This window comes from Hibiscus syriacus, unplaced genomic scaffold (assembly GCF_006381635.1).
Source record: "Hibiscus syriacus cultivar Baekdansim isolate YM2019G1 unplaced genomic scaffold, ASM638163v2 tig00110419_pilon, whole genome shotgun sequence".
Lineage (NCBI taxonomy): Eukaryota > Viridiplantae > Streptophyta > Magnoliopsida > Malvales > Malvaceae > Hibiscus > Hibiscus syriacus.
This window is the reverse complement of record NW_024062731.1, coordinates 738,603-763,190: the sequence shown is the minus strand read 5'-3', so window position 1 is coordinate 763,190 and position 24,588 is coordinate 738,603. Positions and strand designations below refer to the sequence as shown.

General features: G+C 34.8%; 3 pseudogenes; 2 read left to right on the top strand and 1 right to left on the bottom strand.

Annotated features, from left to right (window-relative positions):
• Positions 1-1,598: 1,598 nt before the first annotated feature.
• LOC120124601 lies at positions 1,599-6,202 on the top strand (annotated as a pseudogene).
• Positions 6,203-10,487: 4,285 nt separating this feature from the next.
• On the top strand, positions 10,488-13,972 carry LOC120124599 (annotated as a pseudogene).
• On the bottom strand, positions 12,661-20,995 carry LOC120124600 (annotated as a pseudogene).
• Positions 20,996-24,588: the final 3,593 nt, after the last annotated feature.

Here is a 24,588-nt window from a genome sequence, read left to right as displayed (position 1 = left end):
ACAAAAGTTAACTGTTTGAATCATATCGCTTAATAAAAGAATAATTCAAGTATTTGATAATTTATTTTTTTAAGTTAAAAATTATAAAATTTTAATTTTACAAATACAACTACAATTAAATAAATAATTAATTATAAAATAATTTGATGAATGAAAAAATCACAAAATTATATATTTTTTATTTTAAAAATAAATTGTTTTCATATATTCTTAAAAAGATAGAAATTTTTTAATTTCTTTTTTAAATTATTACTTAAAATATTGATAAAAATATTAAAATAAAATTTTAGTTATAATTGAGAGGTTAAATAAGTTATTTCTTATTAATTTAACATGTTACATAACCTCTTTAACAATATTTAACTATGGAATTTTCTAACTCTCAAAGTTTTCTCTGCAGCGGTTAATTTTTTGAAGCTGCGATTTTCCAAAATCTTATTTTAGGGCAGCGGTGGTGGTCGTTCAGGGCCACCTCCCTGTCCTTCTGGCTTCCTTTTCCCGTCCGTTGTTTATTTTATTAGTTTTTCATTGTAGTTTTAACTTAGTTTAATAATAATATTTCTCTTGGCCCTTTTTGATAAAGGATATTATGGTTATTAGTGTTTGTGGACTTTCGGTGTAGTTTTTTAATTTATTTTTCTTCTCGATTTATTATTTTACATGAATCTATGGTTAGTTGTGTTCTCGATGTTTGGATCCTTTGTTCGTTTGTACATGACGATTTGTCGGTTATCTCATATATATGCCGGATCGGATTACCGTTAAGGGGAGATTACTTTTTTTGTTGGTCATTTTGGTTCTTCTTCAAGTTTCTCTCCTCCGTGTTTAATGCTCAGAGTCGTTGGTATGATCAGTTTATGTACGTCATTACTTCACTTGTTAATGTTTTTTTATCAGGCTATTAATAAGTGACCATTGCTATATTTTATTTATGATAATCACGTCTGTATTTGTTCGGTCTGTAACTGACAAGACATTTATGATATTTTATTTATAATAGTCACGACTGTATTTTTTATTAGACTATTAATAATATGTGGTTTAAATTTAATACAAATATACTTAAAATTAATGAGAAATTGAAGTAACAAAAAAATTAACATCAAATTACTTAGTTGAAGATCAAAATGTCATTTTAATTTTTAATTTTTTTAATTATTCAAATTTTATAAATTGAAATTTAATTTAAATATTAAAGAATAATATACTCAAATAATGCAAAATAAAAAAATATTTTTAAAATTAAATTGAATTTTATGTAATAAAAATTAAAAGAGGTTGCAATGGTGAAGCCGGAAAATCTCCGGTGATCGAAAACTCCATCACACGTTCATCCCTCAATAATGGACCCAAACACACAAGTTAGATCTAATCGAAGTGTGGACCCACCACTTTCATTAATCAGCTTTTTAACGTGGGGACCATCCCAACATAACCTTTCCCGTCTCACATCTTTCTGATATAATGTGACCACTTGATCTACTCTCTTCTTTCCAATCATCCCTTCTCAACCGTCCGATCCAAAACTCTCTTAATTTTTTCACATTAAACAATCGCAACAAACTCTCTCCTATCTCAACTCCCTTTCTCCCCTCAGTTTGACCGTCTCTTTAGGCTTCGCTCTGAGCCATTAAAAGCCCAAGTAAATAATAAAACAATCTTCGGCTGCGACTCCTGAGCTTTGGGGTATTTTTTGTTTCAGAAAAGCTATATTGTGTTTTACGAAGAGATTCTTCATTGTTTTGGGCTCTGATCTTCTTTGGTTTAGTGCTTTTTCTCTGCCCAATGCCAGGCTGAAACGTGGCGTTTCTTCTTATAGGCGTTGCCGTTTTCAGTTACTGATAGCGGTTACGTTCTGCGTTTCCAGTGCTCAGGCCGGTATGTTTTGCTTGGTTCGCGGAAATTTTTTTAATGCTGTTGAGTGTTGAAGTTAAAAAGCACATTTATTTCCTTTCCTTTTCCACTCTTTTTTGTTTAAAAGAATAATTATTATAAGCATTAAACACTGTTTGGATCTTGGATTCCTAAAAGAGAAAAAAGATAAAGTGAATCTTTATTTGAGTGAAATGTTGTTTTTCTTTGAAAGGAAAAAAACAATTTTCGTCTAATTAATTTGGTGAAATAAACGACATTTTTAGTTCATTGAAGTTCGATAAAATATTGCATCTGTTGTTTTGAATAAGCTGAGGTCGATCTGGTCGTTTCCAGTAAATTTAAGCTCATCGGCGATAACTCTTCATTTGTACCTTATCTGAATAATTACTCTCATGTCTCAATCTCTTTATCACTCCCAATTCTTTTCAAACTACACAGCATAATCATCTGGTTTCAAGTTCAAATTTGTCTTCACCCCCTTTTGTCAATGTGTCAGCCTTGAACTCGTGAAACTTTTGAATTTCGTTCACTCTCAGTAATATTTTGGAATCTTTAGCGGAAATGTCACTGTATATCTATTTTGCAGTAAATCTGTTAGTTTTTTAAGTGATTCGCTCTCTGTTAATTGTGATTTTTTTAATATTTAGTCTGGAAAATATTGGGGGAAAAAGTTGCATTGATTTTAATTGTTTAGTTAGGGATCATGGCAATTTGTGGTTGTTTTATGGGGTACTCGGAAACAAATTTGTTGGAACCCTTGTGCTTAACGAGGCAAGCAATATAAGTTTTATGGCTGAACTGCCTTGTTGCAATCTTTTAGTTTAGGCATTTGCAGCTCTACTTTCTATTAGTGTATTAGTACTTTGAATGTTTTAGGATGGTATGTGTTTATGTTATAACTATACTGTAAAAGAGATTAAGCTTTGACTTTTGACTTTTTTTTAACATTGTTTAGCTATTGAATGTTAAAACTAGCTGAAAATACTCGAAACAATAAAGATTGCTGCTTGTGGGTGATAATGATAGCCCACAACTTCATCAATGTTAAGAGAATCAATGCTCGTTGCTTTAGGGTTTTATGCACTCTTGGTTGCTCTCTGAACCTTCCTAGTTCATTTGTTTCGAGGGCCTTATGCCACTATGCATGTGATAAACTGGTTTTTGTTTTTGGTTTGATCTGGTTTTACGATGTTGTTATATGATGTTTGTTCTTATCTCCAGTGTGGCACGAATGATGTGAATCAAGTCAAAACTGTTCAGCTGAAAAGGATATGGAGAACCAATACAATCTATGGAAGGCCATTTAGAGCTCAAACGGAATTCAAGAGGCTAATCCTTTGGAACTTATGTGGCAACCATGTTGCCCCAACCGAGCCAGAGGGAAAATATGCAAGGCACGTTTGAACCTGAAAGGCCTAATTTGTCATATGCTGATCTTCATCAAGAAAATACAAAAGGTGGAAAAGAGGTTTTGTCTAAATCTTCATGGAAGAATAAAAAACAACATGCTGATATCAAGGCAAAGGAGGAAGAAGAGCTTGTGAAGTACATGTCACAATTACCAAGTTATCTGGAGAGAGGAGCAAAAAATCCCCAAGAAAAAGTTTTAAATGTTGGGGTCCTTGACTGGGGGCGTCTTGAAAAATGGCAGGGTAGCTATAAACAGATTTCACATAGTAGTGTTTCTTCACTTTCCAGCAGCAACACATCTTCGTCGTTATCGGCAGATGAGTCATCAGCGCATTCGAGCACAGGTCACAGTTTCTCTCCCACTCGTCAACAGTTACAGCCCCCTGCACCGCGATCTCATCTGATGCCCGTTCCCATAGAAGGCCATTTGCCTTCTGTCAAACCTTTTAGGGAAAACATTGGAAAGTTTCAAGATCTCAAGATTCCCAGGAGAAGCACCTTCACTGTTCTAGAAAAATTCTTCAGAGAAGATAAATCCTTTTCCAAAAATAATCCACAAATCAAGCTGGAAAAGTTGAAGAGAAGAGAAATGCTCCCAAAGATTGATTCAGAAAGTGGAACTGTACCAAGTGGTGTAAAAGAAAATGCAGCATCATGTGAGAAGGTAAAAATGAAGAACCAACGTGGTGAAATTATGAAAAAAGCTGAGATGTTTCAAAAAGTTGTTCCGAAAGGGACTAACCATGTCGTCACTGGAAAAAGTAACACAGTTGTCCCCTTTTGCCAAGAGATTTGCCTGAAACAAATCATTCAGGGGCAGCTAACCTTTCTGACTTAACCACTAAGTCGAGTAAAAAAGAAACAGAACTTAAGCAGCAGAGGACCTTCACAGAAACATTTAAAAAGGCTCACCATGCAGAGCGTAGTTCCAATTTCTATCATTCAGGGCCATTGCCCTGTGAACTTGATGGCAACAAGCATTTACAGATTAAAGCCATGGGCTTGTTAGATGCAAATAGTAATGGCTTTAGATCAGAGAGATCTCAATCTGTACCTCCTGCGGCAAAGGTGGAAATTAGTTCTTCCAGGAGAACCCTAGAGGAGAAAAGGTTCAATGCAACAAACGTAGCTTCTGCTGCAAATGAGGCTTGCAAAGGACTGGACCCAAAAGTACACAAGGTTGCATCTGAAAAAATTCGAAGCACTTCTCCTTTTGGTCGTCTAAGCTTCAGTATTGGTAAGACGGGCAAAAGTTCCAGCCTCAAAGAGGATTCTTCTACACCTCAGATGAGTTTGACATGTAGTTCTGCCAAAACAAAGCCAGAAAATCTTGTTTCTTCTGGTGTTGATACACTCAATGCTAAAAGCAGAGCCAGGTCCAGCCCTTTGAGAAGATTATTAGACCCACTTCTGAAACCAAAGGCAGTTAACTGCCGCAGTTTTACCAATCAACTACAGGAATCAATTATAAGAGAAGGTGCCTGTAAGTCATCAGAATGGACAAGACATTCATCTGTGACTGTGCACTCAGTGAAAGCAAAATCAAATACAATCAGTCATTGCACAATCAATGTAACTGATTCAGCACCGAACAAAAAGAATGGTTCTTCAGTAGCTCAAGCTCTTCTCAGAGTTCAAGTTAAGAATGGGTTGCCTCTGTTAACATTTGCTGTCGATAATGAAAGTAATATACTTGCAGCCACAGTAAAGCTGTTAAGTTCGTCGGGTAAGGGTGGTTATGAATGCATTTACACTTTCTTTCCGTTCAAGAAGTCAGGAAAAAGAATGGTATGTGGATAAATCAAGGAGGAAAAGGCAAATGTCAGGATTATGCCCCTAAACTTGTTGCCCAGATGAAAGTTTCTGGTTCTGACTTTTCTAATTCGCCCAGACCAAACCATGTGGATCAATTTAGCACTAGAGAGTTTGTTCTTCTTACCTTGGATGTGGAACAGCAGAAAAATTCACAAGCATCTGATTTCCAGCCAAATGATGAGCAGGCAGCTATTGTTGTCAAGATCCCAAAAAGGAACGGCAGAAATTCAATCAGAGATGGGTATTTGATTGATAAGCGTCACAGCATGTCTGATGCCGCATTGACAGCATGTCTGCCGGAGGTAAAGCTTGAATTCAATTCTAGGAAAAAGGGTTCTTTTGTGGGTGTTCAAGACATTAGTGCTGCAGTCATACTTCCAAGTGGTGTGCATAGCTTGCCAAATAAAGGTGAACCTTCTTCACTGATCCAACGATGGAAATCAGGTGGAGCATGTGATTGTGGTGGTTGGGATTTGGGTTGCAAATTGAGGATTCTGTCCAATAAGAGCCAATGCAAGTTGCAACCTAGTTCGTTGAAAGGTTCTTCAACTTCTAATCAATTTGAACTTTTCTTTCAGGTATTATTCTGGATCTTTGCCAAAAAATCTAGAATGTCAAACGTATTATAATAGAAAATGTCAAGTGATTCCATTCTTTGCTTTAACTATAACAAACAGGGAGGAGCACAAGACAAGAAGCCTTTCTTCAGCTTGGCTCCTTTCAGTGATGGTATCTATTCAGTCGAGTTCAATCCGTCGCTTTCTCTTATGCAAGCATTTTCGATTTGTATTGCTGTTTGGGATAGTGGAAATCACTGTGAGCTTTCAGAATTAGTTCCCTCGTATGAAGAAAGAAAGAACGATGGAGGGAAAACATGTTAAATGACGGAACAAGTGAACCTAATCCAATTGAAGCAGAACCCCCCCCCCCTTTCGCCCCTGCTAGTTATGTCTCATATCCTCCCGCTTCTCCGGTCAGAGGGTCTAGAAGAATCTCGCACAAGGAACTACGATGTAATTAAGTGTAAAGGGTATAATTAGATATCATATATATTTCTGTTTGTTGGTTAGGCAATGGTCTGTGAGATATCTATCACCGATGACTAATAAGTAGTGAACAAGGCTTGTTTGTGAAAGCCAGGGACAGGTTCCCCCTCAGAGCTTCGGGTCGGATTTTGATTTACTTTCGACAAAAGAAGCAAATCGCTGATGTAGTATGAACAAAATTTTCCATCAGTGTAAGTGTGCATATAATCAAGTAATTTTGATATTGCTATCTGCTATACTCCCTAGTTATTTGAATATATAAGTGCATAGATACTTACAGTTACAGAGACGGATTACACAGCAGAAGCCATTTACATAGGACCAGATAGTCAATAATCAAAGATGATAAGAAAAGCTTCAAATGGCATCCAGAGAATTAAAGCAAGAAAAAATCTGAAAGATTTTACTTTGAAGGCCACATGTAGGGGCTTTCTAGTACTACACATTGACAAGATTAGGGAACATAACATGTGATGCCTTTTATTTTTGGGTTATGGCAAGCCGGATTGCACCAATGATTCAAATGAATAATTGCCCTTCCGAATTGCCACCGACCTTTCCATTTCAACTACCTTTTTTTCCTTTTTAATTGACCCAAAGTAACTATACCTCTTCAAACAATTTTACACTTGAAAGAAAATCATCATACGGTACCCATATTTTATTGTTGTCACCCTTAGTGCTTAATAGTGTATTTGAATTGAGCCATTAAGTCAAAAAAATTGATATGAATCGAGCTATATAGTTTAATTTGGTTAAGATGTTTTATTTTGAGATTTGGTTTCAGCTACATCTAATTTTACCATTTGGTATGGTTTCAATTTTTTATATGAAACCCGATTGTTTCAATTCAAACTGACTTTAAAAAAAAAATCCAAATCAAATTTTGAATTTGTTATAAGAAGAAGTTAAATAAATAAAATCTTAAAACCAATGTTATTATAAGAAAATAATGATCCAAATCGAATATACCCTACAGTGTTAAGTAAAACATAAAGTGAAACTTGGTACATTATTTTGTTCATATCAGAGACATTGCATGCCATTCTTGGTTCTTTTCACCATCAAAGCTGCTGTTTGCTTCCCTTTTCCTTTTGGCTAAAATATTGGGGGTACTGCCCATGCAATGAAATCTCGTTTGTTCGCCATTTCAGTGTCAGACCTTTTCTTAAAGTATTTTGTAGGAGTTGCATTCACTTTCTTTCTTTTTGTTTTCTTTTCCCAACTGCTTTAATGCAAAGTGCTACCCAAAAAGCATAGCTAATCTGTTTGCAGCTAACTTCCACACAATAGGCATTACAGAAGAGTGGCAAAACTCCTATCCCTCCATGCATTTTGAATCATTCATTTCCGATGAAATAATTAAAAAAAAAAGAATTAGTCGGTTATAATAAATTACGTGTCTCGTAGGGATGTGCGTGAGACCCGACCCGACCCGACCCGATTGGGTTGTTTTTTAAAAAAAATTCGGGGTCAAGTCAGGTTTTTTTAAAGGTGATGTTCGGGTCAGGTCGGATTAGGGTTTACGGTGAAAAATACACGACCCGACCCGAAAAAAATATAATTTTACCTTATATATTTAGGAATAATTACAATAATAGCCCTCTCTCTATATTATCATTTTTAATTAAATCACTGTTTTTATTGAATAAAAATACTATTTTATTATTATTTCAGGTCGGATCGGGTTCGGGTCGGGTGAAGAGTATATATTTTTCGGGTCGGGTCGAGCCGGATAAAGGGTGTAAAATTTTCATGCCCATCCCTAGTCTCGTGTCTCATTTTTTTTTTATAAATTATCATTTTATTTTTATATAAATTTAGTTAACTGTCGTATCAAATATTTTCATTAACAATCATGACAAGTGATTTGATTGAAATCATTTTTACGACAAAATTTATAATTTGATTAAAAAATAAAACTATTTTTTATAGTTTGATGACTATACATGTAATTTACTCAATTGTGCAATCTTTAATAAAAACAAGACAAATAATGAAATAGAACATATGAATGAAGTAATGAAGGTTGAACACAAAAATATAATTGAAGCATTCAATTATGAAAAACAATGATACATCATTGCAAAAGAATGTATGTTCAGTACTAATAATGTTGAGCCTACCTGAGAAATAATAAATGAGAAAAGATCAGCAATAAGTAAAGCACATAATTGGGTTGCCATTATACAGCTTCATTGTTCAGGTGGTCCTATGAATAAAAATGGGGTTTCTCCCTCTATTTTTCTCTTTTACATTTCATTAAAAAAAGGGTTAACGTATCTTATTGAAAATTACAACCAAATAAATACAGTAGAATTCGACATATCAATTACTGCAGGTACGCTTTCGCATCTAGTTTTCTATTCCTGATGATTTGACATGATTAGATCTTAAGTTTGGTCTCATGTTTATTATGATTTGGTTCTAACAGTTAGGGTTTACAAACCGACAAAGTTATATAAATTTGTAAAAAAAATTGTTACAACCAAAATTGCTACGAAGAATGTAACGTTTTTCGATTTTAACCTAAAATGTTTTTTGTCCAATCTAATATATTATGCTCTTGATAAGATTTTCGATCACAACCGATTTATGCTCTTTTTAACCTTATATTAACAAGTTGTATTTTAGAATTTTCGATAAAATTACACTAAATCATTGAGATGGTTTGGTGGTAAAAACCAGGTTTAGGCTGGTATTGTTTAAACAATGATGTAGCTGCTTCTTCAATCTGATGGAGATGGACTTCTTGGCTTCATTAAAGAATGCTTGAAGCGGAGCTCTAGGAAGTCTTTGAAGATGTCAAACTCGCTTCATCCAATGGTTTAAAATGGGTATTAGTCTATGTTAACAACGTGCATCATACATAAAAAAATCCACCCCACACTAGAATTATTCCTATAAATTATCTTATATTTCACCTAGAATGTAAAATTATTTAAAATATATATAAATATTAAAATTACTTCTTATATTTGATGTTGCCAAATCATTGATATAAGATTTTAAACTATTTTAAATTTGATTTAATTTTAATTTAAAATTAATTTGTAATTAATACACATATGCTTTGAATAATTTGGGGTGAATACAAAAATATAATTTATTTGAAGATTATCAACCATTTAATATTGAACTGTCCCTGATATACATAGTGCTCGTATTTAAAATCTCAAAAGATAATAACAATTTATTCAAAGTTAAATTTCTAAGTTAAATTATTCGTTCGATAGATTCCAATTTCAAATTATTTTAACTCATATTGTTTTACATTTTGGACTGATTATATTGTTAACTTTTATAATCAAAATAAATTAAACTTGGTTTCAAATTAACCAGTTTGTTTGGGTAAAACACGCAAATAATGCCTCTATTATAGGCCACTTTTTTGTTTGAGTCCTTCAACTATAAATGTTATAAAATAGTCATTAGGCTTAAAAAATAACGATTTGATATTGTTTTCGTTGAAAATTTGACAAAGTTAATTAATAACATTGATGTAATAAAAAAAACATTTTAAAAAATAACCCTTAATATTTTAAAATCAACACATGTAAGAGCTAAGGCTGCTCGATCGATTTAAAAAAAGGGTAACGCGTTGAAGATTTCATAGGTATATCGAGGCATAAAAGTTTTGCTCTTATTCCTTAAGAATGATACCTGTCAGTTTCTCAAATTCATTCATCCCATAAAAATTCATTAAAAATGTGACTCGCTCTAGAAATTATCCTAATCAAATTGTCATCTTCTCCTTTTGTTGATAGTTATGATGCCCTAAACCTGACAGCAATCATTTTAGGATATTTACTTTTCTCGTATATGGGAATAAGGACAGTCATTTTACTTTTCTCGTAAATTTTTTTTCTTCGTTCTCTAATAAAAATCATCGGTCGATGATTGTTCTTTCTTTTATGACTTCTGAATCGAACTAAAAAGAATAAATCATTCACGATTGATGGGTTAAATTTTTCTTATCAATACACTCCATTATCTGTTATGACAATAAAAGAGCATTTCATGGAAGGGGCAAAAATCAGTGAGGAATAGGCTTTTGAGGAAGAAAGGAAAGGAAAAGATGTTGGCAGCAGAAGAAATAAAGTAGAAGATTAAATTGATAAATATAGTTAATATTAATTTTTTTTAAATTAATCACAAAATTGAGAGATAAATTTATTATTATGATTTTTTATTTATTTTTAAGATTATTTTGTAAACGTTCACAGTTGACAGACTCAAAAAAATGAATTCCGTAGTGTGGGGATTATTTGTGTATTTTAACCTCTTTGTTTTTACTATCTTCTCTACTTTCTCGCTGCCCAAACGCCCCCCTTCTCTTCAGTTCAGCACTAGCAGTAGCATTTCTATTTCATTCCTCAAATTCCGTTGCCTACCTCAAAACTAGAGAATAGTAAAACTAACTTCCATTTCTCCGTGACAGTTTAAATTTTAAGGTTACGCAAATGGGAGCTCGTTGCTCCAATCTATCACTTTGCTGGGGATCGTCAAATTTCAAGTCAAACATCAAGTACTCCTCCGATCTCGGTTAGTTTAGTTCACTAGCTTCCGTCGCTTTCTCGCGAAAATTTTTCTGTTTTAGTAGTTTCCATACATACTTTAATATATTTTCTTTGATTTCTTACATTAGAGAATGGGAAGGAATCGTTACCTGGATTCATCGAATACAGCTTGGACCAATTAAGAGCAGCCACTGCCGGATTCAGTGCTGACAACATTGTATCGGAGCATGGAGAGAAAGCTCCCAATGTCGTTTACCGAGGGAAGTTCGACAACGAGGATCGTTTGGTTGCCATTAAACGATTCAATAGATCGGCCTGGCCTGATCCTCGACAGTTCCTTGTATATATTTAATTTTCCATTTTGCTGTATTTATAACGATTATTTTGGTTGAATTTCCTAATTATTGAGTTTTCCCCTTTCCCCCCTTGATTTTAGGAAGAAGCAAGGGCAGTTGGCCAATTAAGAAGTGAGCGGCTGGCGAATCTGATTGGTTGTTGCTGTGAAGGAAATGAGAGATTGTTGGTTGCTGAGTTTATGCCTAATGAAACTCTCTCTAAGCATCTTTTTCACTGTAACTTCCACTCTTTTCTTCAACTGTTTCCCTCTTTTTTTATACTTAGTCTATAGTTTGATTTGTAATAGTAATCTATAGCAAACGAGTAATGAATCTAAAGTCATATAGAGAATATGTTGTTTCACCCTGTAATTTGGCAGATTTTAGATTCAGTCCTCAAAAATTAATTCCCTTACTTTTTCTACTAAAAAATTCTAGTCCAATAGCCGATGTTATTAGTATTTTCTATCAAATCTTGTTTAATATAAATAATGCTTACTTAGCGCATAATGATTTACTTCTAAAATTGGTATGATTGCATGGGTGTATTGAATTTTAACCAGAAATATAAAATCTACATGTCTTTTGGTATATAGAATAAATGCGTCGGTAATGAATGTCTTAAACTAGTTATAGTAATTGTTTTGCATTGGTTTAAAATGGGTGTAGGGGAAAATCAGCATATGAAAGGTCAATGAGATTGAGAGTGGCTTTATATCTAGCTGAAGCGCTCGAATATTGCAGTTCTAATGGAAGGGCATTATACCATGACCTTAATGCTTATAGAATCTTGTTTGATCAGGTAACTTCGACCTTCAACATCCATATTCGAAATTGAACCTATAACATTATTGCATATGTTCTCTTGGGAACTTGTTTTTTTTTCCTCTTATAGTTGTTTACTTCTTGACAGGATGGTAATCCCAGGCTTTCGAGTTTTGGCCTTATGAAGAACAGCAGAGATGGAAAAAGTTATAGTACAAACTTGGCTTTCACCCCTCCAGAGTACCTAAGGACGGGTAATATATGTTTACAGATAAAGTTCATGGAACCCTTTTACAGAATGCAATAGTCTGTCCGTTGTATGAATGTGTATGCTCGTGTGTATTGGGGGAAGGATATGTCAACTAAGCGTAGTATATACGTTTGGATCTCATACAACATGCATTGATGTCTTTTTACCTTAGCTTTGACACCTTAATCTGACAGGAAGGGTTATACCAGAGAGTGTGGTTTACAGTTTCGGCACCCTATTGCTTGATCTTCTCAGCGGCAAGCATATACCTCCAAGCCATGTGAGTTCTCTTTTCTTGCTTAATCTCCTTTGAGGTTGAAGTATTGTCTGAAATTTTTCTATGGAAACTGAAGAAATTATTCACTGTGGATATCTAAATTGCATCATAGGATGGCCTTAGGAGATAATTTAAAACTTAAAAATGATGGATTGTGATCATCATTGCAGGCACTTGACCTTATACGTGCTAAAAACTTTCCAATGCTAATGGACTCATGTCTGGAGGGTCAATTTTCAAATGAAGATGAAACTGAATTAGTGCGGTTAGCCTCGCTGTTTGCAGTATGAATCTCGTGAGAGGCCAAATGTTAAATCTCTTGTAACTGCACTTACTCCGCTACAGAAGGAAACTGGGGTATGCTTGCCTTATTCCTCACTATCTTACCATCAAATAGAGATCTAGCTAAGCTCTGTTACTATAAGTGACCTCTTTCAGAATTTTCTGGCAACGAAGTTGCTGGCAAGATAGGACCGTCCTTTGTAATTTTGTATGGCATAATTGGCATTTATTTACTACTAGCTTGAAGCTTTATGGAAGGGTTAAAGAAGAGTAACATCTGTTTCAAACATTGAGTGCTGAACTCGGTTTCACTATTCTGCGTTCATAAGTACATGATTTATTGAATTAACCTTCTTCCCCGAGAAAATTCTGGGTTACCTTTCTAACCTGCATCTTTTAACAGGTTCCATCACACGTTTTGCTGGGCATTTCACATGAAGCGGCATCCTCAGAGCAGACAATTTTACTAGCGCCTCTGGGAGAAGCATGCTCAAGGTTGGATCTTACTGCAATTCATGAAATACTAGAGAAGATCGGATACAAGGATGATGAGGGGATTGCAAATGATGTAAGCAATCCATATCTTTTTATGTAGCTTTAAATCTGTATCAAAAGAAAATAATTATTAGAATAATGAAAGGGTTAATTTATGCTGTGGTAGTTTTAGCATGAAAGCTAGAAGATGGCCTCATTATGAACTTTTGAGTTAATAAGACAAAGTCCACAAATGAAATACCCTTATTGTCTTCATTTTATCATTCAAACTGCTAGAAGTAGAGATTTTTTTTTAATTTCTTACGAGATTGTTTTATTCTAATTGGCATTGTATTTTGCTGCTTTGTAGCTTTCTTTCCAAATGTGGACAGATCAAATACAGGAGACCCTTAATTCAAAAAAACGTGGAGATGCTTCTTTCCGAGCAAAGGACTTCGGAACAGCCATTGAATGTTACACTCATGTAAGCCTTTTGTTTAATTTGGCAATCTGCAGAACCATTTTATTTTCAGTTACCTTTCAGATAAAGACTTGCCTAACAGTTTTAACAAAACACTGGCTTGTCATATAGTTCATTGATAGCGGGACAGTGGTATCACCGACCGTGTTTGCGAGGCGCTGCTTGTGCTACTTGATGAATGGCATGACACAAGAAGCCCTTGGAGATGCCATGCAAGCGCAGGTAATATCTCCCGACTGGCCAACAGCATTTTATCTCCAAGCTGCTGCTCTGTTCAGCCTTGGGATGGACAATGATGCTAAGGAAACCCTAAAAGATGGTGCAAACTTGGAAGCCAAAAAACATAGTAACTGAAAGTGTATAGGTCCTTTCCCTCATTCACTTTCAAATATCCCTCGTATCTTCATGTCTTATGGCATTGTTTAATGATTGATCAAAGATTAGTGCGATGTAATCGAGATTATTTGCATTTAACAAGCAAGCATGTGTTATTTCTCAAAAAGCACGGATTGTTTTATGGATGAAACAAGAATTCTTGATTTGCGGCTACAGGTACAGATAAATTGCTAATGTCAATTGCAGGGCTAACCATCCATTACTCGTAAACAGAATTACAAAGATGACGATGTTTTACATTGGAGGCCGACCACCAGCACTGAGCATCTGGATCATGCTATTCACCTAGAAACATCATGCATATAAGAACCAAATGTCAGCCATTAAATCAAGAAATAGATAAAAATCAAACAAATCTATAGGAAAAACATAGGAATCAAGCATAGTTCGACCCAAACATGAAGGCTGATTATATAACTTTCTGCAATGTATATATAAGCATACAACAGAATGTTCTTTGTAATTCATCTTAAGAATAAAACCGAAGGAAGCAGTCATAAACTAGAATAAGCCATGGTTAAAACTTCGATAAAACACAAACTACAACATTTATGAATAATTTGAAACCAAATCTTACCTGCCAATACTTCGAAACACAGCGATCGATGCAACTCTTTTCCCCATGTTTAGCTCAGCCTCCTTGTACCTAAAGCAGAAATGTGTTATCATCGACATCATTTCTTTAGGGGATAAGTTTAACCGTATATACCATGTGTAAGCCGATTAAATAGGATGAACGAAACAATAAGAAATGTGGTGTTCAGGCTTTTAATACCTTTTGTCAACGCACTTGTTGAAACAAGTTTGTGCAAGCCTGAACAAAAATCATAAAAACAAGTTGAACTCAGAAAATCTAGTGGCAATAAAAGCTTATGTAGTGAAGGAAAATATTTTCATTATCTATAAGAAAGAAGCAAGCAAGGCCATAGGGGTCCACTTTCAAATTCTGAACTAAGAAATTCAACTTTCTAAGCAGATAATAGCGAACATACGGAAAGTTCAAGAAGCGAAAGGGAAGTTACATGCTCTTTTGATATCAATCTTGATATTGTTGTTAGCTTCTACATGTACCACTAAACAAAGAGCTATCAATTGGGAGAGACAGAATTTATTTTGGATCAGGCTAATCTGGACCTAATCAATAAGGGTTTTAAAATTTTCAACTCATGGGTCAATTCGTTTTTAAAAATTTCGATCAGTTGGGTCTACTCAATTCTGGGCTCGGATTGTTCTCGATACAGGTTATTACGGCTTGAGTATTGGGTTTTCAGGTGGGATCATTTCAAGTTCTGGTCAATTTAGGTTTGGATCATCTCGAATTAATTATTTGGGTCATTTGGGTTCGATCAGGTTGGATTCAATCATGTCATATTGTTTACTTTAATTGATAAAATCAAACTGGGTCGACTTAGGTTGATCAGATCAGGTTTTCAAATTCGGAAGAATTGTAACAAACTAAGCATGTTCATTAAAATTTATGCAATTCCCTCATCCTGTTGAAGAGTTCTACCCTATATTCCATCTATGTTTTGCCATGCCATAGGCCTGCAAAGCGTTCAAAACATGAACTTCAAATCACCCAGATCGTATAAATGGTAAAAGAAACAGAAAAATAGAATTACAATTAACAATTCTTCAAACAAAACCCAAAACGAAAACTCTCAAAGAACCGTTTCCAGTTAGTTCATAATAATCACCTTAATCCATTGAGTATGCATATACACACTACAAACTCGATAAAACAAAAGGCCAAATCAATCAATGGAAATGTTCAAGTTTCTTCATTAATTGATGCAGTTCATTGTTTAAGAATTATGGGGGAGCAGGATGTTGAGAAAGCAAAGTGAAGAAGTAAATCAAGAATTGTATTCATTCATTATTCACAAAGCACTACATTGTTTTATACAACACATAGTAACAGAATTAGCAGCCAAGGTTGTTAAGCCTAACAACTAACTGTGCTGAGCTGGATAACCAACTATGCTGAGTTGGCATCTTCCAGAATATACTCAACATCCTCCCTGATGCTTCAACTCTTCAACATCCTTCCTGCTGCTCCAACTCTTCAAAGCAAGAGCTCATTATTCTTCCTGTTGCATCAACCTTTCAAATGACAATACTCCCAGCCTTTGTCGAAACTCAACAAAACGATCTTTTATCAAAGCCTTAGTTAGCCCATCAACCACCTGATGTTCAGTGAGCACATAATTGACCTTCAACTTCCCAGCTGTAACCTTTTTCATAACGAAATGAACATCAAGTTCAACGTGCTTAGTCTTTGAATGGTACACAGGATTTTCACTCATTGTAATTGCACTTGAGTTATCACACCAAATAACAGGTGAGGCTTGCACTCGAAATCCCATATCTGCTAATAACGCATCCAACCAAGTTACATCCGATGTAACATCTGCTAAGCTTCGATACTCGGCTTCAGTGGTAGACCTCGATACAATCTTCTGTTTTCTTGAACTCCACATGACTAAATTTCCTCCTAGATACACACAACACTCGGATATTGAACGCCGGACATCTACACTACCCCCCAATCAGCATCTGCAAATGATGTGAGTTGAACCAGTTCATCATTCGGGGAAAATACCAGACCATAGTCAAGAGTTCCTTGAAGGTAACGTGGAACCCATTTTGCTGCAACAAGGTGTTGTTCCCGGGGTGCATGCAAGAATTGAGCCAACTTATTCACACTAAATTCAATATCTGGCCTTGTATGACAAGCATACAAGAATGATCCCACCAGGCTTCGATACTCTTTTGCATCGTTCAACTCATCATCTGACTCTTAAACAGCTTAAGTGAAGAAATCATAGGTGTGGGCATTGATGCAGCTGTATCCATTCACTTGGCTAACAGCTCCATGATGTATTTCTTTTGGTTGAGGAAAATAGCATCACATGTACGCTTAACTTCAATTCCAAGAAAGAAGTTCAACTGACCAATATCTTTTAGGAAAAATATCTTGCTTAGCAAAACAACTACCTTCTCAACCTCATCCTTCGAGCAGCCAGTGATGATTATATCATCGATATAAACCAGAATGTACATCACTCACCCTTCTTGCTTAATAAAGAGTGAGTTGTCAGCCTGTGAGCTCTTGAAACCGATGCTAACCACATAACTCATCAACTTAGTGAACCAGTTACGCGGGGCTTGGCAAAGTCCATACAAACGCGGGGCTTGGCAAAGTCCATACAAAGCTTTTTGTAACTTGCAGACCAACTGAGAACCATCTGGTACTTCTTTCTAAAAACCTTGAGGTTGCTGCATAAACACATCCTCATGAAGCTCGCCATTTAAAAAGGTATTGTTCACATCAACTTGCATCAGCTCCCATTTGTTTTGGACTACAAGTGCTAACATGACATTAATAGTAGAGGATTTAACCGCCGGGCTGAAAGTTTCTTGAAAATCCTGTCCAGGAACTTGTGTGAATCCCTTGGCCACAAGTCTGGCCTTGTACCCCTACACCGATCCATCAGTATTCCTCTTCACTCGAAATATCCATTTGCATCCAACTATTGATCGTCCTTTAAGTAAACTAACACAAGACCATGTGTTGTTTTTTTCCAACACTTCATACTCCTCCTTAACTGCTGTCTTCCGCTGAGGAGATTGTAATGCCTCATATATCGAGCTCGATTCTTTTGCAGCTTCTACATGAACCATGGAATAGAGTTTCAGTTTGAATATTCCACATTTGCTCATGATCATCATAGGGTGTCCAGCAGCAGGGGTAACTGCTTACTGCACTTCATCACTCGTATTCTGCATCACACCTTGCGAGTCCCTTTGAGTCAAACTAGTTCCATTAGGTAACTGATTTGTAATATCTTGTTGAACTGTATTCGAGTGCTTCATACTTCCCCTAATTGAGTCCATAGTAGGACTAGCACTGGACATTTGTTGTCTTATATCTTGAGACATCGTGTTAGGTTGTACATGCACAATGGATGGTTGTTCTTGATTTCGTGTGACACACCCATTCTCATGCAAACCCTTCCTGCTCCATTAACCACAGGCAGCTGCATGGTCAATTTTGTAGAGTTTTGACCACTATTTTTAACATCTTGCTTACCTGCAAAATGAAAGAATTGTTCATAAAAATGACATGCCTCGAGATGTAGATCCTCCCATCAGACGCCATGCACTGATATCCCTTGTGTTGTGAGCTATACCCAAGAGAGGTGCACGGTTGTGACCTATAACTAAGTTTATGACTTTGATAAGCACGAATATGAGGAAAACACCTACACCCGAACACTTTTAAAAACTCATAATCTGGTAATTTGCTATACATCACCACAAAAGGTAATTTTCCTTGCAAAACTCGTGTGGGAAGGCGATTGATTAGATGAATTACACTGCTCACTGCATATGACCAAAATCTAAACGGCAAGGATGCTTGGGCCATCAAGACAAGGGCCAATTCGATGATGTGGTGATGTTTCATCTCGACTACTTCGTTCTGTTCTGAAGTATGTGGGCAAGACAATAGATGGTGAACTCCCATCTTTGTCAACAACGAAAATATAGGACGATACTCACCTCCCCAGTCTGTTTGCACTTCTTTAATCACAACACTAAACTGTGTTTTGAGCATTTCATGAAACGACTTATAAGCTTGTAAGGCTTAATCCTTGGTTTTCAACAAATATACCCAGTAATGTCTCGTGTACGCATCAACAAACGAAACATAATAATAAAAGCTGTTTGAAACAATATGCGAGGGCCCCCATAAGTCTGAGAATACAAGTCAGAAGGCATTCGTATAAACCGTAGAGGATTCATTGAAGGGAATCTTATGGTTTTTTTCATTTTACATGCAACACACATATCACCATTTATTATATTTGCAGTAGTAGGAAAAACAATGCCAACGTTTTTACAAGCTTTTACAAGTGAGGCATGAGCTGGATGCCCAAGTCTCATGTGCCACAAGGCATATGAACTTTTTATATCACTTGAAACTTTATTAACTATATTTGCTTCTAAATCATTTACACCACTATGTTAATCATCCACTGTGGCATCAAATTGATACAATCCACCACTCTCTTGTCCTTGCAACAGAACAACACCCATTTTTTCATCTTTAACTAGACACTTCTTTGCATGAAACTCAAAGTAGGCACCATTGTCTCTAGCAAACTTTGAGACAGAAAGCAAGTTTTTAGTAACAGATGGAACATGAAGTAAGTTATGTAGGAACAAAGCTCACTCAGGTTCCTCTTCCTCGTACTCGTCTTTATCAGCTGTTGCATCTTGGTACTGCTGATACTCAGAGACCAGATCATTCATGTTGCTTTCAGCCTCTATAAACTCCATCTCATCCATGCCTTCTCATGTGTACCAATACAAGAAGGCCTTCCTCCTAAACATAGATGTAAACTGCTCGCTCACACGCCTAAACATCTCCTGAATGGATGTTGAATTGCCAATAAATGTCGACGCCATCTTGAGGCCTGTGGGAGGGATATCACAAACTGTTGATTTAATATTGTTAGGAATCCACTCAACAAAGTAAGACGAGTTCTTGTTCTGGACATTCAACATTTGCTCATCTACTTCCTTAGTGTTCATTTTGCCACAGAACATAGCTGATGCAGTCAAGTATCGGCCATGCCATGGATCAGCAGCACATCATGTTCTTTGTGTCCCACATTTACTGAGTTAACTCGGGAACTGTCAGGGCTCGGTACTGTTGGGAGCCTCTTGAAGTGAGAGGAACGAATCCCACCATAAATAAGTGACGCTGAGGAAATGGAATGAGATTCACAGCAAGTTTCCTAAGATCAGAGTTGAACTAGCCAGGGAATCATAAACAACACGTAACCCCAAACATTGTTGCAGATATCAAGTGATTCAAATCACCAACTATCAAATATCAGAAAGAAAACAACATAAGGTAACAACCTCTAGGGTCCTAACACAAAAAAAATCTTATATCTTACTAGCCGATTTTAGATTTAGGTAACTGTTCTTACGAAAAATCAGATTGTATAGGCATAAACTCACAAAAGCATAGAATGAGCAGTACTAAAATTTCAATCAGAAGATGTAGAATCTAAGCAGATGAACATATATCAAATGATTCAAAACAGCAAAACAGATATAAGAGTTTCAAAGAACCACAAGTCCAGGCTTTACAAACAGATCTTCATTCTCAAAAAATGGATTTGAAACTAAAGAGCAAAAATAGGGAAAGACTTACAACTGGGAGTGGTAAGCTTCAGTGTCCTGAAATAAATGTCGTACAAGGCCTCATTATCGAGAACCATACACTCGTCAGCATTTTCAACCAATTGATGAACAGACAAAGTAGCATTGTAAGGCTCCACTATGGTATCAAAGACCTTAGGAGATGGGAAAACAGAGAAAGTCAACATCATCCTATTTGGGTATTCTTCCCTTATCTTCGATATCAAAAGAGTTCCCATTCCAGATCCAGTTCCTCCTCCCAAAAAATGACAAACCTGAAACCCTACAGAGAACAAAAAGTTCCATTTAAAACCAATTATTAAACAATAAACTGAACAATAAACAAGTTTTCCAACAGATTTCCAATTTACCTTGAAGACAATCGCAATTTTCAGCCTCTTTCCGGACAACATCGAGAACAGAATCGATTAACTCAGCACCTTCGGTATAGTGACCTTTAGCCCAGTTGTTACCGGCGCCGGACTGGCCGAAAACGAAGTTGTCGGGTCGAAAGATCTGGCTTACAGGACCAGATCTGATGTTGTCCATGGTACTTGGCTCAAGATCCATGAGGATGGCACGTGGGACGAACCTTCCACAACTGGCTTCGTTGTAGTAGACATTGATTCTCTCGAGTTGAAGATCTTGGTCTCCTTGATAACGACCGGTTGGATCTATGTCGTGCTCGACACAAACAACCTCCCAAAACTTGACTCCGATTTGGTTGCCGCATTGGTCACCTTGAATGTGAAGAATCTCACGCATTTTCGGTTATGGAGAGAAGAGAAACTAGAAAGGAAAAATAAAGAGATTTAGAGAGAGAGAGATGGCAAAATAAGAGATGTAAAATTGAAAATGGAAGTGAGAAAAGCCTGGTTTTTATATAAAATATATTTCATTTAGTTTTGGTCTAATTTTTATTTTAGATCCTCTATTATACTCAAATTTAGATATTAATCCTTTTACTTTTTGATCCCTCTAAAATTTTATTTTAGTATAAAATTAACTTTTATGTCAAAACTATATTTTATTAGATTCAAATTTTTATTATTATTATTATGTCAAAAGAAGATTAAATTTATTAATGAAAGTAAAGAAGATTAAATATTTAATATAATAGTGGGACTAAGATCAGAATTAGACCCTTGTGGCCTTGTTTTGTTTTTTAATGATGATTTATCCTGCTCTACGAGGCTGTGGATAGAGAAGGAAAAACTGAAAAGTTTTTAAAATTCAAAATGGGTTAGATGGAGGGATGAAAATAATTCAAATTAGGAGCGGACGACGCTTAAGTGGCAACTGCATCTGCATGTTACCCCGTTATCTTTCACTCAATTTCTTAAAACTAAGTTTTTAGTATTTAAATTATTATTTTTAATCTATTTTATTTTAATTCTTTAAATAATATCTAGGGGTTATTATTTCACTTGAAAAATGAATTTTGTAAAATGAATTATATTTTTTGAAAAATATTTTTTAGAATTCATTTTACGATATTTAGATAATGCTACGTAATTCATTTTTCACTTTTTGATAATTTTTTAAAAATTTATTTATTATAAATATCAAATATAATAAATAATATTATTTATTAATAAAATAATAATAATAATTTTAAAATATTATAGTAATTTATTTAATATTATTTATATCAAAATAACTTTTCGGTGTTCATCTTCTCTTACAGAGAGAGTTTGTGCCAATTGAGCTTTTGTTTTTTATTTCTTTTTCTGCTTTGTTTGTTGTGTACTCTACTTTTGTTGGCGCTTTGTTTCTCTTCTGGGTGCTGGACAACTGGTTTGTTTTCTTTTTATACTTTAATAAATCAACTGGCATTTTAAAATATTAAGATTAATTATTAAAAATAAAAATATTAAGATTATTAAAATAAAATTATTATAAATTACATTAATAATTTACTAAAATAATAATTATATATTATTAATTATATTAATTAATTATTCAAATAAGAATATTATTAAAATATTAAAAATTATAATATTAAAACAAAAATATTATATATTATAAGGAGTATTTTAAATATACAATAATTCTATAAATTATTTTTATGAAATTAATTAATAATATCAATTTATTAATAATTCATATATATTATTAAACAAAAATATTATATTATTATATTATTAAAATTATCAATAAATATAATTTAATACTTAATATTTTATTTAAATGATACTAAAATAATATATTCATATTGTTTTGAGTGTTTATACTTTGACGTAAAAAATTCGTAAAATGACCTACGAAAAATCAGATCATAAAGTCATTTTTCAAAAAAAGAAAGAAATTCAATTGGCAATGAAAATGAATTACATTGACCATTTATTTTCCGCAAATCGAACACTGGAAAATGAGTAAAACATTTTTCGAAAAAAAATTACAATGAAACAAGTTGACCCTAACATTTAGTTTCATTTATTTTAGTATTTCGTCGTTAGTACATAAACTATCAATTTTGGTTTGTTTTAGTATCTAAACTAATTTTTGGTCTATTTTAGTACATAAACTTTCATTTTTTTTTTCAAAATTTAATGTTAAATTGTGAATGAGGGTACTAAAATGAAATAAAAACTAAAATTTTTAACGACGAAATACTAAAATAAACAAAAATTAAACTTTATGTATGGTTTTAAAATAATATTTAGAGTAGACTAAAAAATCTCAATTAATACCTCATATTTTTTAAGTTGTAAGTTTATACGAGTAAAACATCTTTTCCCCCTTTCAAGTGGAAATTGTTTAAAGATATAATAATAATAGAAGAAGAACAAATATATTTTATATTTATTTATTTAAACAATATCTAGATAATATTTTAACAAAATTACATCATATAGAAAAATATTTTTTTAATCATTTATTCTTAAGACATGCTATTATAAACGTGATAAGTTTCTCTGGCGTTTAAAATTAATATGTGATAAATACATGATTAATCATTTTTATTTATTGTATATTTTCTTACTAAATTTAAAAAACCATAAATTTTGGTCACTTACATTATCATTTCATTAACAGACGTTAACTGTTGTTAGTTTAATTACTTGACACATTAGTAAAAATATTTAATTCTTATTTTAACTCTTGAATCGTAAATAAAATATCAATCATACTCTTTGTGTAAACCCAAAATGTTAAGGATAATTTTATCCTTTTTTTAAAATGTTTTCTTCTCAAACTCTATCTTCCCCTTGCGCTGCACACCTCTACAACAACAACAACAACAAAACCTAATTCCCATATGCAATGGGGTAAGGGGAGGTAGGTAGTAGGCTGCCCCCAACGCCAGGTTGAGAGTAGCTTCCGTGGAAGACCTCCGGCAGTCAGAAAATTAAAATATAGATAAAGTGCAATGCATGTATAAATAAATACATAAATACATAGTTGAACAGTATTCATATGCAGACATTAATATCATATGCGCGTTTGTACTTGGGCAGTAATCCCTGCAAATAAATCCATACGAAAAAATCTCTGCATATAGACAGAAACGTAAGACCCCTAAATTTAAAAGTGAAGAGAATGTTACACAGAAGTCAACGAAAGCAAGCCCAGTTCTAAGCCTTCATAAATACCAATAACAGAAACGTATAAAAAGTAGAAGTTACCCACACTACTCGACTACCCTAGTTTTGAGTCTCCATACTTTCCTATCAGAGGTCATGTCCTCGGTAAGGGCTAAATCCATCAAATCAGATCTCAAGCAGTCTTCCCACTTCCGCCTTGGTCGTCCTCGCCTTCTGGCACCGTCGACTGTAATCGACTCTACCCTCCTGACCGCATCCGACGGTAGTCGCCTAAGGACATGCCCAAACCACCGTAGTCTTCCCTCCCTCAATTTTTCGAAAACAGACACCACCCCCAAGGACATCCTAATAGCAGAGTTTGTTGTCATATCCCACAGAGTCCTACCGCATGTCCATCGAAGCATTCTCATTTCTGCGGCCTCTATCCACCTTACATGATCCTTCTTGGTTGCCCAACATTCTGATCCATACAGCAGTGCTGGTCTTATTGCCATTCTATAAAATTTTCCCTTAAGTTTTAGAGGCACCATCTTGTCACACAAAACTCCAGTAGCGGCCCTCCACTTTAGCCATCCCGCCTTTATACGGTGTGTAACGTCATCTTCTACACCCCCATCTTTATGTATCATAGACCCTAGGTACTTGAAACAATCATTTGAGGGGAGAACGTGTCCTTCTATGCATACTTCTACATCTTCATCGTTTTGGTCCCCACTGAAGTTTGAACATAAATACTCTGTCTTTTCAATATTGATCCTTAGACCTTTTTCTTCCAAAGCAGTCTTCCAGGTAGCCAGTCTACTATTCAACTCAGATTTTGTTTCAGCAACTAGGACAATGTCGTCAGCGAAAAGCATACACCTGGTACACCGTCAGGTGTCGCACAATAGATGTCGTT